Source organism: Crocuta crocuta, unplaced genomic scaffold (assembly GCF_008692635.1).
Source record: "Crocuta crocuta isolate KB4526 unplaced genomic scaffold, BGI_CrCroc_1.0 scaffold431, whole genome shotgun sequence".
Lineage (NCBI taxonomy): Eukaryota > Metazoa > Chordata > Mammalia > Carnivora > Hyaenidae > Crocuta > Crocuta crocuta.
The window spans coordinates 1,342,379-1,360,931 of record NW_027528859.1 but is presented as its reverse complement, the minus strand read 5'-3'; the positions used below and the strand labels follow the sequence as shown (position 1 = coordinate 1,360,931).

General features: G+C 41.5%; 1 long non-coding RNA gene across 1 annotated transcript; it reads right to left on the bottom strand.

Annotated features, from left to right (window-relative positions):
* Window positions 1-1,096: 1,096 nt before the first annotated feature.
* Window positions 1,097-14,486, bottom strand: LOC144224979 (uncharacterized). The gene is made up of 4 exons (XR_013333189.1): window positions 14,270-14,486; window positions 12,873-12,955; window positions 1,831-1,964; window positions 1,097-1,294 (listed from the first exon to the last, which is right to left on the bottom strand). It is a non-coding gene; the product is annotated as an uncharacterized LOC144224979 (long non-coding RNA).
* Window positions 14,487-18,553: the final 4,067 nt, after the last annotated feature.

Below are 18,553 nucleotides of genomic sequence, written 5' to 3'. Positions count from 1 at the left end.
ACTGGGTCACAACGTAAAGTGTGTTTCTCACTATTGGTCACGTACAAAAAATGTTTGCAAGCCATTGCTCAAGAGGAACTTTGCAGGGGACATTGGCTGCTTACTAACTTGGCACCTATGCTCTCTTTCTCCGCAGTGGGATGGCCTTGTGGTTAGGTTGGGCTCTAGGAGGCTCCGTGGGCCGACCTAAACCAATGGCCATAATCCCAATCAGTCGCCACTGTGATTGGTTCATGGATGGGCAGTAGTCCTAGGCTTAAACTAAGATATGTCACTCCATGGCCACAGTAAGGGGACACATGACCCAGTTAATCCAGGGGTCTGCCTCTTAGGGAATCCAACCAGATCCTTTGATGGGCCCGAAAACCTTACAAATAAATGCTTTGGAGGTGCCCAATCTGGTCTAAAACCAAAAAGGCTATTTACTGTGCTCTCTAGCCCCATCCAGAACTTGCTGGGGAGGGAGGAGAGACCAAAAAACAAACAAGACACAGGGTGATTTCCAAGCTACATCATCAATAACCTACTCAGAAGAGTCATGGTTTTGCTGTCCTAAAGAAAGCTTTGTAGGTGCCCAGAGGTCCCTCTCAAGCTCTAGGTTCCCCCCAAGAAGTGGTTTACGTGGTGAAGAACCTGGGCACCTAGGAGCTGAATTCCTGGGGAAATGGGGATTTGAGAGTCATCAGCATGTCCGCACCAAGGGAAGTCAGGGGAGCATTTGAGGTTGTCCAGGAAGTGGTGTGAATTGAGTCAAAATGAGAAGACTTGGGACAGACCCTGGGGAGCAGTAGCACATGGGGACAGACAGAGGAAAGGGTGGTGAGAGGGAAGACGGCCACCAGGGCCGCACTTGTCTTGTTGCATCACGGTGGACATTGAGGGTGGCCGCTGCCCTGCCTGCCCTCTCTGGCAGCCTGCCAAGACCTTGTCTCATTTGCCCCCCCGACGCGCAGGGCTTTTGTGGCAGAGATCTGGGTGGTGGGAGAAGTGGAGGGAGAAGGCTAACTACCTAGACGTTGGAATGGGCAGGGGGCCTGTGGCAAGGGAGGAAGGAGATAGGGTGGCAGAGGCCGCATTTTGTCATGTAAATTCAATCTTTCTGGCACCATTAAAGATTTTATTTTCAATAAAAATGTAAATGACTTTGTGTGGGTGCTTTGGGAAGTCAGACCGTGGTTTCTTGGGATGACAGAGGATGCAGGAGCTGGGAGGTGGTCCAGTGATGTTACAGTTAAGATCCCACAATAAGTTAACATTGGATGTAGCCACCTCTCTGTCACTCAGCTGTGAGCCCCTAGAAGGAAAAAAAGGGCTGGGCTGGAAAGAGGTGACCTACCCATGTTTGAGAGAGGAAACAAGAACAATTGCATGGAAAAACCTCATACCTTCGTCCTGTCCTTCCGGGATCTCCTGTCCTTCCCCACACACCCCTGCTTGTGAGGGCTGGGAGAGAGAAAGCAGTGCATCCAGGGATCCTGACTCCCTGCCCCCGCCCCCCACGTACACACTGGCTTTTTGTTAGGCTTAGGAGGAAGAAGCACATCTCATATAATATGGAGTCGTCTATAAATGGAACTCTCAAATAGGGTGTGAAGCAGAACCTTCCAGAAGCTGAGACACACAGATTCTATAAGCTTGGTGGTCTACAGCATTTTGTTCTTTCATTTCCTTAAGCTTCACAGCTAAATTCCTTTGGAAAGTACCTCGTTGTCTCAACGGTCTTACTAGAAATGAGGAAGGAGCTTGGGTTACATTCTGGGGCCTGAAGCAGGAGCCAAGACCTGTGCTCTGGGGGCCAGAGTTGGTGACGCTGGCATGGTTTGCCCTTACCTGAGTGGTGCTCATTCAATGCCCAGGCTCCGTGAAATCTCTCCTAAATCTCTTTGGCCATGGCTTTGGCCTCAAGTGAGATGCTTCTCAGAGCCTGGCTCCCACAGCTGCATGCCGCATCCGCTCAGCTCAGCCTACACATGGGAACAAGGCAGAAACCTAATTCAAGGTGAGGTCCAGAGAGGGAGGTTGGGACCGCTACCTTCCAGCTGTCTGAGGGCAGGACTGTTACAAACACAGCCATGGTCTGCAGCCGTGGGACTGTTTCTCAGGATCAGAGAGAAGATGTTTCAAGCCTGCTGGCCCGCGACCCTAACTCACAGGGGCCAGGAAGTTGGCATTACTTTTTAGTTCTATGGCGAGGGAAGGAGGTGTCTCTGGGGAGACAGGGAGATCAGCAGGGAGAGCTTCATGCACATCTGTGCCTTCGCAGATCAAGCAATCAGAATCAAGTGAAGGTTAACCACCAGGATTAAACACACACACACACGCACACACACACACGCATGCACGCACAAAAGGGTCCACTTTTGTTTTCCAGTATCAATTGGGGCATTTATAAAATTATTCAAAAATTCACAAATAAAGTCCCCAAAGCAGAGAAAGTATCCATAGGACAAGTTCTTTATCCATAGTGTGTTTAAAAGTAGACATCCACAACAAAAGCCTAAATGAAAACAAAACAATACAAAACACAAAACATTTTCTTAAAGCAACCCAAGCATTTGGGGAAACCAGCTTGACAGAGGCGAGTGGGCTAGACAGCCTGTGAGCATATTTTTAATGCTTGAGAAGCAGCAGAGACCATGCCAGAAGCTGAATTTCTTTTACACCGTATTGGCCAAATAGCTTTTGTTTGAATTCCCTTTGATACTTACAATAGTAGCAACAGTGTTACGCTGTTGCAGAAAATTAGACAGTCATTTTGAAGATGCCCATGCAATAGGAGGTTAGGTCATAGGAGTTTCATTCCTGACAATTGATAGATCGACCCTCCCATGGAATAAACGTAAAAATGCTGGGGGGAAATATATCTTCCTAAATGCATCGATCAGGGGGCAAGAAAGTGAGAGATTCTGTGGCCACAGTACTAAGTGAAAGAAGGAGTTCATCGTGGAACTTGGAGCACGGCAGCTGACTGTTATTCTGAGGGTACTTATTGGACCAGATTAACGTGAGCTTCTGATGTCTGGGCTCACAGAGTCCCAGGAATCACAGAGTACAAAGATCAGGGGCCATCCAAAGCCTGTGGACACCTCCTCCATGAAGCTGAGACCCCAAAGGTCTATGCTTCCAGTGAAAAGGCGAACCAGAAATAACTGTTAATCCCTTCAACCAGCAGGGGGTTGCAAGAACTTGAATGCTGAGCAAAAAAAAGAAAAGAAAAATAATGCTATCACAGAGAATCTGGAAGCATAAGCTGTCCCTCATGCAGTCTCAAGCCAAATTCATATTACCTGTGTGCTTCAAACAATAAACAAATTTTTTTTAAAAACCCAAACTCAAGCCACTAATTTGTTAGAGTAACCTGAGACTAGTAGGGGTACAGGTTATAAGAACAAATGCAAATCCTCGATAGAAGGAAATACCTTTACCTCAGACCTTAAAGAATTATCACAAAGAACTCCAAAGAAAATTCACAGCTTTCAATATAAAGGAATAATGTGTATGCAGAGGCACTATAAATGAGAGACAACAGACACAGAAATAGATTCACAAGAATTCATATTCTGAAATTATCATATGCAAACACAATTATGAAATAACTACAATTGCTGTGTTTTTTTAAACATGCCAATGCTTTAACTGCTGAAAAAAAAAAAAAAGAGCAACTGAAAAACTCACATTGGAAACAAGGAACAATAAAGGAAGACCAAACAGAATTAGGAAAGATTCAAACACAACTTCTACAAATGAAAAAAAATTAAATTAAAACTTAATGGAAACAAATACATGGCAGTTAAATAACCAGCTACTAAGCAATGAGTGGGTCAACCAGGAAATCAAAGAGGAAATCTAAAAATACATGGAGACAAATGAAAATGAAAACACAGTGGTAAAAAGTTTTTGAGATGCAACAAAAGCTGTTCTAAGAGGGAAGTTTATACAAAACAGGCCTACCTCAAGAAGCAAGAAAAAAGTCAAATAAACAACCTAACCTTACACCTAAAGGATCTAGAAAAAGCAGAACAAATAAAACCCAAACCCTGTAGGAGGAAGAAAATAATAAAGATTAGAGCAGAAATAAATGAAATAAGAAACAATAGAACTGATCAACAAAACTGATAAATCTTTAGATTCATTGAGAGAGAGAGAGAGAGAGAGAGAGGACTCAAATAAACAAAATCAGGAGTGAAAGAGAAGAAATAAGAGCTAACACTACAGAAATACAAAGGATTATAAGAGAATATTATGAAAAATTATATCCCAACAAATTAGACAACCTAGAAGAAATGGATAAATTCCTAGAAACATAAAACCTGCCAAAACTGAATCAGGAAGAAACAGAACATTTGAACAGACTGATTGCTAGCAATGAAATTGATCAATAAACAAACAAACAAAAAAACAAACAAAAACCTCTCACCAGACAAAAGCCCAGGACCAGACAGCTTCACAGTTGAAGTCTACCAAGCATTTAAAGAAAAGCTAATACTTACTCTTCTCAAACTATTCCAAAAACTAGAAGAGGAAAGAAAGCTTCTGAATTCATTCTGAGTCCAGCATGAACTGGGAAAACCAGATAAAGACACAACAAAAAAGGAGAACTATTGGCCAATATCTCTGATGAACACAGATGCAAAATCCATCAAGCAAAATATCAGCAAACTGAATTGAGCAATACATTTTAAAAAATCATTCACCATAATCAAGTGGGATTTATTCCTGGCATGCAAGTATAGTTCATTATTCATAAATCATTCAACTTGATATATCACATCAACAAGAGAAAGGATAAAAACCATATGGTCATTTCAAAAGATGCAGAAAAAGGATTTGACAAAGTAAAACATCCATTCATGATTTTAAAAAACCCTCAAAAAGTGGATTTAGAGGAAACATTACCTCAATGTAATAGAGATTATATATGAAGAACCCATAGGTAATATAATACTCAGTAGTGACAAACTAAAAGATTTTCCTCTAAGATTAGGAACATGACAAGAGAGTCCACTCTCACCACTTTTATTCACCATAATATTGGAAGTCCCAGCTATAGCCATCAGAGAAGAAAAAGAAATAAAAGGTATTCAATTTACTAAGGAAGTTGTAAAACTTTCGCTATTGCCCATGATATGATACTGTATATAAAAATTCTAAAGACTCCACCAAAAAACTACTAGATCTGATAAAATAATTCAGTAAGGCTGCGTGATACAAAATCAACATATAGAAATCCACTGCATTCTTGTACACGAATAATAAGGTAGCAAAAAGAGAAATTAAGAAAACAATCCTAGTTACAATTGTACCAAAAATAATAAGACACCTAGGATTAAACTTAATGAAGGAAGTGAAAAACCCATACTCTGAAAACTATAAAATACTGATGAAAGAGATTGAAGATGACACAATTAAATGGAGAGACATCCCTGCTCGTGGATTAGAAGAACAAATATCGTTAAAATGTCTGAACTACTCAAAGCAATCTGCACATTTAATGCAATCTCTATCAAAATACCAATAGCATTTTACGAAGAACTAGAACAAAGAATTCTAAAATTTGTATGGAACCATAAAAGACCCCAAATAGCTGAAGCAATCTTTAAAAAGAACAAAACCGGAGGTATCACAGTCCCAGATATCAAGATATACTACAAAGCTGTAATAATCAAAAGAGTATGGTACTGGCACAGGAATAGACATATAGATCAATAGAACAGAAGAAACAGCCTAGAAATAAACCCATGATTATATGGACAATTACTCTTCAACAAAGAAAGTAATAATATGCAGTGGCCAAAAGACAGTCTCTTCAACAAATGATGTTGATAAAACTGGACAACCACTTGCAAAAGAATGAAGTTGGACTACCTTCTCACCTATACACAAAAGTAAACTCAAAATGGATTAAGAACCTAAATGTGAGACCTGAAACCATAAAAATAGAAGAGACCACAGGCAGTAATTTCTCTGACATTGGCTGTTGCAACATTTTTCTAGATATGTCTCTCCAGACAAGGGAAACAAAAACAAACGTAAACCACTGGGACGACGTCAAAATAAAAAGCTTCTGCACAACAAAAAACCAAACAGCTAAACTAGAAAACAACCTATGAAATGAGGGAAGATATTTGCAAATCACATATCTGATAAGCGGCTAGTAAATTTAAGAAATACAATTCAGCATCCCAATAAACAATCCAGTTAAAAAATGGGCAGAAGACACGAACAGACATTTCTCCAAAGAAGACATCCAGGTGGCCAACAGACACATGAAACGATGCTCCACATCACTGATCATCAGGGAAATGCAAATCAAAACCACAATGAGATATCACTTCACACCTGTCAGAATGGCTAAAATCAACAACACCAGAAACACCAGGTGTTGGCAAGGACTGGAGAAGAAGGAACTCTCATGCACTGTTGGTGGGAATGCAAATGGGAGCAACCACTGTGGAAAACACTACGGAGGTTCCACAAAAAAGTTAAAAATAGAACTCCCCTATGACTCAGTGATTTCACTACTGGGTATTTATCCCCAAAATACAAAAACACGAATTCAAAGGGGTACATGCACTCCTATGTTTATTGCAGCATTATTTACCATAGCCAAATTACGCAAGCAGCTCGTATCTATTGATAGATGAATGGATAAAGAAGATGAGGAGTGTGTGTGTGTGTGTGTGTGTGTGTATGTGTGTAGATAAACAGATAGACAGAGATTGAGATATATGAAATGGAATATTACTCAGCCATAAAAAGAATGAAATCTTGCTATTTGCAACAACATGGATGGACCTAGAGAGTATAATGCTAAGTGAAATAGTCAGAGAAAGAAATATACCATATAATTTTACTTATATGTGGAATTTAAGAAACAAAATGAAAGAGCAAAGAGAAAAGAGACAATCCAAAAAACAGATTTTTAATCACAGAGAACAAACTGATGGTTACTATAGGGGAGACAGGTAGAAGGATGGGTGAAATAGGTGATGGGGATTAAGGAGCCCTGGGTGATGTACAGAATTGTTGAATCACTATGTTACATACCTGAAACTAATATAATACAGTATGCTAGCTAAAAGAATTAAAATTAAAAATTTCAGAAAACTTAATGGTAACAATTAGAAAATGAAATTTAAAAATGAATTCCATAAATGAATTTAAATTTAAATTTAAAAATTGGGGCGCCTGGGTGGCTTAGTCAGTTAAGCGTCCGACTTTCGCTTAGGTCATGATCTCGCGGTTCGTGGGTTCGAGCCCCGCGTCGGGCTCTGTGCTGACTGCCAGCTCAGAGCCTGGAGCCTGTTTCAGTCTGTGACTCCCTCTCTCTCTGACCCTCCCCTGCTCACGCTGTCTCTCTCTCTCTCTCCTAGCAATAAATAAAACATTAAAAAAAATTTTAAATAAAAAAATAAAAAAAATAATTTAAAAATTAATTTCCACTCCATCAAAATTTAGGCAGAAATAAATTGAACACATGTTATGAATGACTTCTACCAATATAAACTATAAAACATTGTTGAGAGAAATTAAAGACCTGAAGAGATGGAGAAATATACCATGTATGTAGATTAGAATAATCAATATTAGAAAGATGTCAGTTCTCCCAGAATCTGAATTTACAGATTCAATGCAATTCCAATAAAAACTCTAGCAGGATTTTTAAGTAGATATTGACAAGCTATCATTACAATTTACTTCTTACAGTGGGCAAAACAATGTTGAAGAACACAAACTGTACATGATTTTAAAACTTCCCATAAAGTACAGTAATCAAGTGAGTGAAACTGGCATTAAGATAGACAATTAGACCAATGTAAAAGAAAAGAGTCCAGAAATAAACCCACAAATACACAGTCAAATAATTTTTTGACAAACATACCAATTCAGTTTAAAAGGGAAAGAAAAGTTTTTTCAGCAAACCATACCGAACGTCAGTATGGAAAAAATTAAACCTTGACTCAAATTTCACATCTTATACAAGAGTTAATTCAAGGTAGCTTGAAGACTTAAGTGTAAAAGCTAAAACGTTAACACACCTAGATGAACACAAAGAGGAATACTTTTGTGGTTGAGGGTAGACAAATTGTTTCTAGACAGAACACAGAAAGAACTATTATAAAAGAAGAACAATTAAAACTGCCGCACTTTTAAAATAATATTAATAAGATAACAGAGCAAAACATATTTACTATTTACACATTTGGCAACAGACTCACATCCAGACTCACATCCAGATTTATAGGAGGTAACTCCTATAAATATAACACTTGAGCAAAAGAGTTGAACAGGCACTTCACAGAAGATGATAGGTAAATAAATAACAAACACAATGCCCAGCATTTCCTCTGATTTGAGGAGATCGAGGTCAGTGCTCAGGATGCCTTCTTCTGCTAGAATTTGCAAGGCAGAGCTCTGGTGAGGAAGGAGTTCTGCAGAGAGTTTGAGAAATCCACATTGGGGGCCTTTTGACTTTTTGGCTGAATACTGATCTATGCACTCAGAGAGTGAGACCCCACAAGGCTGGCAAGAACAACTTTGGAAGACAGAAAAATTACTGAGAAGCTATAAAACAGATTCTCAGAGTTCAGACCAGCTCAGGAATTGTTTGAGTCTTCTCCAGCCAGAGTAGAGACCTTGTGATATATATAGAGCATTTAGCAGAGACCCCCAGAGAGAAAGCACCTTCTAAGTGATGCAAAATGAGTCTTAGAATAATAGTTATTTTGGACTTCTCCTAAAGGAGTTTTAAAATAAGCCTCAGAAGGGTGAAACTAATCTGCAAGTAACTTAGCTCACTGTCAGAAAAATATCAAGACTCTTCAGGAAAATAAAGCATTCCATACCCTAAAATTTACAATGTCTGGCATCCAATAAAAAGTCACTAGACATAAAAAGCGGCAGGAAAATGTGAGCCCAAAATACCAGTAAACAGACACAGAAATGACAGAGATTAAATGAACCAACAGCTATGTTAAAACACCTATTATAAATATGCTTCAGATATTTAAGGATATAAAAAAATGTGGACATAATGAGAGGAAAAATAAAGATTTTTAAAAGAACCAAATGAAACTTCTACAGATGAAAAATTCAATCAAATAAAAGCAGCCAGATATGTAGCAATAGGACTCACATTCATTGCTGTTGGGAATGCAAAAATGGTGCATCCACTTTGGAAGATAGTTTGGCAGTTTCTTACAAAGCTAAACATACTCTTATCATATGATCCAGCAATCATGCTCTTTGGTATCTACCCAAATGAGTTGAAAACTTATGTCCACACAAAAACTCGCACACGGATGTTTATAGCATTTCATCCGTAATTGCCCAAACTTGGAAGCAATCAAGACATCCTTCAGGGGGTGAATGGATAAATAAACTCTAGTAAATCTATATAACAGAATATTATTCAGTGCTAAATGGAAATGAACCATCAAGCCATGAAAAGATATGGAGAGAGCTTAAATGCATATTACTAAGTGAAAGAAGCCAATCTTAAAAGGCTACAGTATGATTCTGACTATGTGACATTCTGGAAAAGGCAAAATTATGGAGATAGTAAAAAATATATTTAGGGCAGGGAAACTATTTCGTATGATATGAGAGTGGTGGACATATGTCATTCAGCATTTGGTAAAACCCATAAAATATACAACACGAGGAACGAATTCTAATGGAAGTTATGGACTTTGGGTGGATAATGACGTTGTCAGTGCAGGCTTATCGATGACAACACACTCTGATGGGTGATATGAATAGTGGGAGAGGCTGGGACTGGGAAGGGACAGGGAACATACGGGAACTCTATGTAATTTCTGCTCAATTTTGTTGTGAACCTAAAAAATAATTGTTTCATTTATTATTTATAATATTTATTTATAAAAAATAAGATCTATCATAAAATAGTAGGAAGACCAATTACCTACAAAGGAGACACAGACTCACATCTGATTTCACATAAACAACAATGGAAGCCAGAAACAGTGGAAGGGTAGCTTTGACTGTTGAAAGAAAACAGTTACCAATCTAGAATTCTACATCCTGTGAACACACTGTCCAGAAATAAGGATTAAAAATTGTCATCACGGTCAAACAAAAATGAAAATTGTTTGCCACTGAGTCGACTCTCACTAAAGGCAATTTGAAAGGATGTACGTCATGCAAAATTAAAGTGATTTGAGATGGAAAGTCTAGGGATTAAAAAAAAAAAAGTGAAGATCAGAAAAAGTGGTAAAAAGTGTTTGAAACAATGGCCACCTAATTTCTCTCTCGGTATCCACACCCCTTTGCAATGTGATTTTTGCAGCTCTTTTTATGAAGAGGTAGATCCTCTTTCCCCACCCTTTGAAATTGGGCTTGGCCTAATTCATGTCCAAACCAATGGAAGGTGGCAGAAATGATGTGCCAGTTGTAAACTGTCATTCATTATCTTGGACCCCTGAACTGTCAGTTAACAAAAGTAGGGACCCTGCTAGAGAATGAAAAGCCACACAAAGGAGCTGATCTAACCCATTCTAGATCTGTTCAACTCCCAGTTGATCTGCCACCTGGCAGCAGACTCATATGTGAGCTCAGCTGTAATCAGCTTAAATTGGCCTAGGGTGAGAAAAACAGAGCAGCCTACCCACAGTCTCCTGAGAAATAACATACGGTTATTATTCTAAGCCACTAAGTTTTAAGGTGATTTGTTATTCAGTTAGGAGCCCAGGAGTTAGTAATAGATAATAATGGTACAAATCAATAATAGCTTGTAGGTTAAAAAATAAGATAGAAACAAAATATACCATAGTTAGCTCATGACTAGAATTGAAGTGTTTTAAGATGAAAACAAGATGTTTATTTTTCTCATATAATATGAACTTCAGTTGTAAGCATTTAAAGCTGGTACAGTTGCTCAAGGAATTTATCAAGGACCCAGACTCTTTCCATCTTTTGCTCTACTATTCCTAGTTATGACCACCATCTTTATGCTCACAAAATGGCTGCTGTACCTCCAGGCATTGCAACTGTGATCCAGGCAGAAAGAAGATAAGAATGTGATGAGTCTCTCTCTTCCTTATGGGGAAAACAGTAACATTCCAACAACTCTACTTAGTAGATTTCTTATGTTTCACTGGCCAGAACTCTGTCACATGGTCATATCTAAGTGCCAGGAGCCTGGGAAATTAAGATTTTTAGCTAGGTGAACTGTTCCCCTCCCCACTTCCCCCTCAGCCCCGCAAATGAAGATTCTGTTATAAAGCGACCATAGAAATGGATATAGTTTGGGCAACTAAGTGTCTCTGCTCTCTCCTTGGGGGAAAACATCTTACTTGAGGGAATAATCCAAAAGGAAAAGCAAACAATGTACTTGGCATAAACACCGACAGGTAGCATTGTGCAGAGGACAAGGCATTGGAGTAAGAGTCTCTTAGTCCTGGCTCTGAAGCTGACTTGCTGGGAACTGGTCTCAGTTTCTTCCCCATGAAATCAAGATGGAGTAATAAGAGGGGGGCCTGGGTGGCTCAGTCAGCTAAGTGGCTGATTTCAGCTCAGGCCATGATCTCACAGTTCATGGTCTCCAGCCCTGAGTCAGGCTCTGTGCTGACAGCTCAGAGCCCGGAGGCTGCTTCGGATTCTGTGTCTCTCCCTCTCTTTGACCCTCACCTGCTCACTTTCTGTGTGTCTCTCTCTCAAAAATAAATAAACATTAAAAAAATTTAAAAAAAAAGATGGAATAACAAGCCTTTTTCAGAGCCTATAGAGACAGTGAAGGGAATTAACATTCATGAGAGATTCTTCATGTGCAATAGCTCATTTAGACCTTACAACAAATATATGAGTATCGTTATTCCATTTACACTGGGGGATGTAAAATCTCAGAGAAATCAAGTAGGGTACATGGAGCTTACATCCGGTAAATAGCAGAGTCAGAATTCCAGCCAGGGGCTGCAGGTCCCCAAAGCCAGAGCCTTCGTTCCATCGCTGTCCCTCTCTCAAAAGGTGAAGTAAGTACATGCATTTTTATTTCTTGAATTTCAGGGTAACATTTTCTAAATCAGTGTCTTTTGAAGTGTGGCCTGGTGACACCTGAAGCAGCATCACCTGGGGTCTTTGTTATGAATACAGTCTCCTGGACCTCTTTCAGATGAATGGATGCAGGCTGTCTGGGGCTGCTGATACTCAGGAATCTGCATTTTTAAAAGTTCTCCAGCTAATTTGGAGACATTTTAAAGTTTGAGAACCATGATTTTAAGCTTATCATTTGTTGTTCCATTCCAATGTAGTTTATTTATGGATCCACAGCTCATGGAAATTTCCTCCTAATATCAGGAAAATAAAATTTAAAAATAGTCTGTTTTTCCTTCCTGTTCCTCAGTCTTCTAATGAAGACACTCAATTCCATGGAAAATATTAAGGAACTGGAAGTGTGTCATAGAAAATAATCTGACACTGATTAACTGAGGCTCTGTAAAGCGAAGGTACAGGTTAACAGAAATGAATGCTGATTAGAATCAAACAGGGCAGGAAGGGGATGGGCGAAGGAAATGGCATTCACTAAATATTTACTATGTCCTAAAAAAATGTATTTACTATGTTCTAGACACTGTTCCAGACGTATTGCATCATTTAAGGGGCTCAAGACATGTGATTCAATCCCTTTTGTTTATAAATGGGTAGATATAATATTTTCATTTTAGAGATGAGGAATCTAATGAGAGAAACTGATAAGAGGACACTTCACTTGCCTGCGTTGAATCATTCATTCATTCATTCATTCATTCTTAGAATAAATGTCTCCTGAGCTTTCATGGAAGACACTGAGACTAGAGCCCTGGAAAAAAAAATCAGTCTACAGACCTCATGGTATCACAAGACCCTTTACCCACCTCATCTCCATGGAAGAAACTGGAACTGAGGGAGAAGATCGGGATTGGGGTCGGCCAGAAGCAGTCTTTCCCTCTGGGTCTGCCTGTTGCAGGGAGCGGGAGCAGAGCTTGTTACTGGCCGTCTCCAGCAGCCCAAGAGGGCAGGCTTTGCTTAGTTTTTGGTAGTACCTGCATCCCTACGCAGGCGGTTCAGTGTATAACCTCCCTCACCTACCCCGCTCACCCCAGCTTACTTGTCCAGAGGGGAGTGTCTGGAGGGAGGGTTTAGAAGTAGCACTTAAAGGAAGGGGAGAACCCCAAATCTTACATCCTCTCACTAAAAGGCAGGTATTATTTCCCAAAGAGAGATATTATTTCCATTTTACAGATGAAGACATGGAGACTCAGAAAGGTTAACCGAGTTGTTCAAATAAACATCCTACGCAGGGGGGGAAAGGGGCAGGTCTCAGATCTCAGCTCCAACACCCTACCCTTTTACAGCTCCGGGAGGGAAGTCCTTCCTGGCAGGTAAAATTCTCAGCCAGGAGGAGCGCTAAAGGAATTTACAAATTGATGCTGGAGGGTGATTCTGATTCCTGCCACCAAGATTTATTTAATTCCAGGCTCAAATCACACAGAAAATAAAATTTTCTCCTTAAAAGGTTCTGTGGAAAAATGTTCTCTGTTCTATGTAACAGCCTCCTCGGCTGTGTTTGTGTCTGAAGAGAGGACTAGTCTGACAGGAAGAATTACAAATCTGGAGCTCATTTTGGTGTCCCAGAGGGAAGGTGGGTGGAGCGTCTCACAGTAAATTAGGAATTCAGAATGAAAACGTAGCCGAGTTTATTTGGGTTTCTAGTGACACCTCAGAATTATTGCGCAGGCAAATCAGAGGCAAGTCAAAGTATTGACTGCTCCCCCTCCTCCATGTTGGAGTGCTGCGTGCTAAGAGGGGGAGTCCTCCTCCTTGGGGTGGGTGGGGAACCTTCCGTTTCCCACCTGGATCAGGAGGGGGTCAGAAAGAAGGAGTGTGGTTTGGGGCCCCGTTCTGGGTCTGCTCTGAGTTCCGGAGGGGAGAGAGACTCTTGGAGGGGAGGGTGGGGGGCGGGGTAGAGTGTCGGAACTCAGGATCCGAAGTCTGTGTCACATCTGAGGCCAGGACTTGAGGACTTTCAGGGCCTGGACTTTGAGAGGTGGGCTAGGTTGGGGTTAGACACAGCGGGAGAAGACTGAGTCGTTATATGAAAGTCACCGAAGAAGGATTTGGGGGGTGGGGTGTTGAAAGTTGAAGCTTGGATCTGGGAAGTGGAGGTTGAAGCCTGCCTGACGATACCGCGGACCTGGGCGACTGTGTTGAGGACTGGTGCAGTGCTGTGAAGGCGGGTCGGGGTGGGGTTGGGGTCAGGACTAGATCTTACGTGCTGGGAGAAGGCTAGAAGAAAAGAGCGTAGAACGGCCACAGCCTTTTTCCGAAAGCGACTCACACTCAGACACACCCCTCGTGCAACCCTCGCCCTCCGGGGCTGGAGGCTAAGCCAGGCCAGGGCTCGCTAGACCCCTGCCCCTACCCAGCTTCCTCCAAGCAGGGAGCGGTTCTAGCTGGGGCAGGGGTCTGGCAGCGCGGCCCCGGGGTAGTCCGGGGGCGTGGCCAGAGGCCGGCGCCCGCGGATGCGGATTGGCTGTCTNCCCGCCCCTGCACCCAGCTCCCCGGGGGAGGTGGCGTCGGGCCGAGCGGTCCGAGGGCCGGGCTGCCTTGCGGGGAGCCAGGGGGCGCGGGCCGAGGGCCGGAGGTGGTGTGCGGCCGGCCGGGCCTGGAGGAGCCGGGGCACCGTGTGGCGTTGTCTGGGCACCCCACCCGGAGCGGGAGGGTGCACGCGGTTCTCGGGGCCCGGGGCGGGGTTGGGGTTACCGGAGGTTTCCCGGGCGGGGTCTGAACTCTGAGCCTGCCGAGCGGTGGGAGGGGGCGACGTGTTGGGGAGACCCCCCGGGTCACGGGGACGCCCTGGATTTGGGCCCCGGCCCACCCAGCCGAGAGGGGCTGTTTCTCCAGCCAGGGGTGGCTTTGGAACGGGGAGCCGCGAAGCTTTGTGTGAGAAGAAGGAGGCACGAAGATGTGCGGAATGTTTCTTCTTTCGTGCGTCTGGGAAGTGTTGAAGTGAATCCAGGAACCAGAAGGCTACAGATTGTTGTCGTAGTAGAAACTTGAACGTTTGCTCACTCTGCGGGGTTTGGAATGTTTGAATGGGAATGACTCTGAATTGATCAAACGCTTTTATTTCCTCGAAGGGAACATCTCTAGTGATGTTCCTTTTCTTGAGTGACAGTACTTTGAATCAGTAGTCTCTGTGTAGTTTGGTTTTCAAGAGAGAATATTTGCTCCATTTTCCAAAATACGAAGTCAGGATGGGATACGTGGTAATAACCTACTTCCGTGGAAGAAACCGTGAAAAACTTTGTTAACATCCAGACTAAAATACTGGAAACTGAAATATAGATCCTTAGTGTTAGAAACTAAATTACATTGGAAGTAGATTTCTGTTTCTAAAATTGAATACCAAATGTTTTAAAAAAACAACTCAGGAAGGAGAGTGTCAATTATTACTAATAGCTACTGTCTGTTAAAAGCTTACCATGAGATAGATGCATAAAGTTCACCAAAGTACATTATCTAATTCTCACAATGAAATCCTCAGGCCTGGTGGCATTTGCCGCATTTTCTAGATGAGAACACTGAGTTTCAAACAGGTTAGGTTAAGTCCTTAGTTACTAGGAGTCGGCGTTAGGATTTCCACGCAGAGTTCAGTCTTTCTGGAACCTATATGCCTTAATGCTTACTTACGCCTGTCTGGCATTGCCCATATTTCTTTTCAGCCCTCTAATGAGCACTTGGTCTTTATGATTACCTTTTTGATCGTACCCTCACAACACGAAAACCAGGTTGGCCTCTTTCTGATGCCTAGTCCATTCCTGGAATCCCTTCATCCTGGGCCTACATTAGAGGAAATACTGGTTTTTTGACAATGGCCTAAGGAGTGAGGGCAAGGTAAATATGTGGACAGGTAGGAGAATGCATAGTTAGGTACCCAGCAAAAGTAACATTTCTACAGCACCAATACCTCGAGTAGCATACTTCCCTCTTGCCACCTGGCCTACCCAGCACACTAAGTTTCAGGCATTCACTTAACAGTATTGGACTTAACTGGTGTCCAGAACAATGCTCAGTCGGTGCTGGGGAGAAGCTTACAGACTGCACTGGCATGAGCACAACACAAAGTCGATCCTGGTGCTGCTGCTCTGAAGTCTAGACTGCCTCAACTCGTCTGCCCACGCTTGTTGTTTATGTTGATGATCATGTTTCGTCGATTCTGAAGAAGCTCAGGTGGCACTTTTAAATTTATCATTTAGCTTCCTTTTTGAGACCTTGCAGTTGTTCCTTATTATCTGGGTATCAGTTTTGTATTTCTTTGCCCAGCTTCTCCTCTCTTTATTTAACATAGCTTTCTCTAGGGAAATTGGTTCCCTGTCCGTAGTAAACAGATCAGTACCATACCTGTGTGTCCACATACAGATCCCATGTGAGCGTCTGATTTCCTTTCTGCCATTGTGTAAGGTTTTTCTTTGAAAACATGCCTAAAACCCAACTTGTTGTTAAGTTTATTTATTTATTTTGAGAGAGAGAGTACATGAGCGAGCAGGGGAGAGGCAGAGAGTCGGGGAGGAAGAGAATCCCCAGCTGACAGCACAGAGCATGATGAGGGGCTTGATCCCACGAACTGTGAGATCTGTGAGATCATGCTCTGAACCTAAATCAAGGGTCAGATGCTCTTAACCAGCTGAGCCACCCAAGCACCCCTCTATAAATGCTTCTCCAGTGTCTCTTCCTTTCTTTGTATGCAGCCATCTCTTTATCCCTTGACTCTAGTTGCTTTCTAGTTTCTCTCATCTAGGCTTTTCTATAGTATATCGCCACGCTAATCTTCCGCAGCCATCCTCACAAAGGGTTTATAAGATTTCCCATTTGTATTCAGCAGGAGTAGTACTTGAGGCTTATGATTGAAGTCACATCTGAATATTCAACCGAAGATCGCAACTTCTTACTACTGTAAACCCTCACTTCCAGTGATTTCTGTTTTCCCACTGACTCTTGACTTTTTAGCCTTTTAAATACATACTTAACTTTGCCCCTTTTGGGAATGTGAGGAGAGAAGTTCTCAGTCCTGTCTTCGTGTACTGGTTTAGTTCCTGAACACTTTATTTCTTTGAACTGTATAGTACGTACAGTTTGTGTTGTTTATTTCTACCATTCTTGCGCTGTTATTATACTTTTGAATGTGGCATAGGTACCCAGAGGGCAAGGGTGATACCTTTTCCTTTATGCTCTTGGAACCTAGCACTGTGTTCTGTATTCTGTTCCACTTAAATACTTGTTAATTAAATGAATTACATTGCACTGAGCCTTCCTTTAGTATTTATACTGTTTTATGTAAGTACAGCTTATGCAGTATTAATTGGCATCTCTGTATATATAATATGGAAAAATCATATAATGTAATGAAAGAAGCAGTTGGTTATTAGATTTGTTTATTAGTCTCAACCTCACCTCTAGTTATGCAGAAACTCTGGGTCATACCTGTTTTTCCTAATTTATGAGATCTTGAACACCAAATGAGAACATCGTATTGGAGTTTGAGGTTGCTATTCTGTATTGAGATTACTGGTAGGATTGATGTTCAGCCACCAATTTCCACTGAGCCATGTGTGTTTTGATTGATCAGACATCTTTTCTGATTGGTTGGTACCATATGGAACCAGTTGTTAAATATTTTTAATATCGCCCCTGCAGAGAGGCATCAGTAGTCAAAGAGGGAAATGATTAATGTAAGCAGAAGTAATAAAGGGAGGCTTTCTGGACACTTTAGGACTTGAACTGACTTTGAAGCTTGAATTCAGATGGGCAGAGAAGGGGATTTGATGAGTAGTAAGGTGTGTCCCCCACTGTCCTGGGGCCTACTCCAGGGCAGGAAGCGAAGCTTTTATTGAGTGACTGGTAAGTTCCTTTTTAGAGTTCAGTTCTTCTGTACTGCAAGGCTTGGATGTATTAACCACTATTTCTTTCCCCCAATTCTGAAAACTCTGTAATATGTGACTGGAAACAAAATTGAAAGGTAATCTAAGTGGGATAAATAAGAGAAAATAATATTATGGGCTGCCCACCGGGGATAAGCATTTTAATGCTGAAAGTTGTAAGTCCCTTCTGTTTACAAGGGGGAAAAATGACATCAGAGGTTAGGTAAATTTCTTAGGGTCAGGCAGAACTAAGGCAGGAATTTAGATTATCTCATTCCAAATCTTGTGCTCTTTAAAATATGAAGGGCTTTGAGGTGGGGAGGGCAGGCTTAATGGAGTGACTTGCCTAAATTTTACAGAACTTATGAAAAGTGACTTCTGATGGACTGGGGGGAGGGGCTAAAAAGTCCTCAAGAGAAGGTCAACATCTTTTTTATATTGCTGATAAAAAGAGCTGGTGTAGAGCTTATTGATTGAGAAGAGTAGGTTTTAGTAGTTTTAAAGATGGTAGAACCGTTTGGGGTTTAATTGAAGTGGATGTAATTGAAAGTCCTTGCAGTACATGGTCTAGGTTTAGAATTTTAGATGATCTACTTTGTTGAAATCAAATAGGGAACTGACACTATCAGAATCAT